Here is a 936-nt window from a genome sequence, read left to right on the forward strand (position 1 = left end):
GGTTGTACTCACCCTGAACTCTGAGGCAAAGGGAATGGCCTCGTGCAGAGTAGTGTGGGGTTAGACAGCACAGGGCCTCCGTTCAGCCAACACTGGACCATAGGGACTAAGCTGTCGGTGAGGGCCAGGTCTGCTTAAGAAAGAGGCAACAGCAGAGAGAGGGGTTAAGGTGTAAGGGAGAGGCCGGGTTCTGAAATTGAGTTGATTTGTTGTAAAAAAAAAAAATTGAGGTGAGAGAGTCCATGGCAGTGGAAACAAAAAGGGGTGCGCTCAAAAGACAGGAAACCAGCAGAACTTGGGCGCTGAGGCAGAGCTGCCTGCTTTGAGACTCGTATGTTGGTCAAGTGAGTATCCCACAGGCCTGGTGCAGAGCTGAGGGGGGAAGGAGACAGTCAGGCAAAGAGGTGGAGTGAAGGGTGGACCATTCCGCTGTCAGCAAGGTGCCTCTCTGCATTAGACACAGCGAAGGACCCCTCGTCCCAGGCGGAGGCATCAGCCTGGCTTTTCCATGGGGCTGCCCTCTGTCCCCACAAATGGGTCCCAGATTGTTTTGAGCCCTAACATAATGTTTTTCCCCAAGATGCTTGTAATATAGGCCCTACCCTAAAAGTGAGCCCCAGGAAAGATCCTCAGCCAGATGGATGGATGAACACACTTAGTGCAAGCTTTATATACACAATGGGTGCGCTGATTATAAAATAAAAATAATTAAATATAAGTCAATAATACTATTGACACTGATACTTAAAATAAATGATAATGTAAATTATAATCCAGTATTTGTAAATGGCCAAGCGGGACAGCATCTGGACGACAGGTAAACACCTGTGTAGCTGCTGGACTCCAGCCTTACTGACTAGTGACCGGAGCAGAGACAACGCGTGGTCGGGCACGCCTGGTCACGAGCGCCCGTGGCTGTGTCTAATAGGACTCTGC

This window comes from Octodon degus, unplaced genomic scaffold (genome assembly GCF_000260255.1).
Source record: "Octodon degus isolate 3935 unplaced genomic scaffold, OctDeg1.0 scaffold00026, whole genome shotgun sequence".
Lineage (NCBI taxonomy): Eukaryota > Metazoa > Chordata > Mammalia > Rodentia > Octodontidae > Octodon > Octodon degus.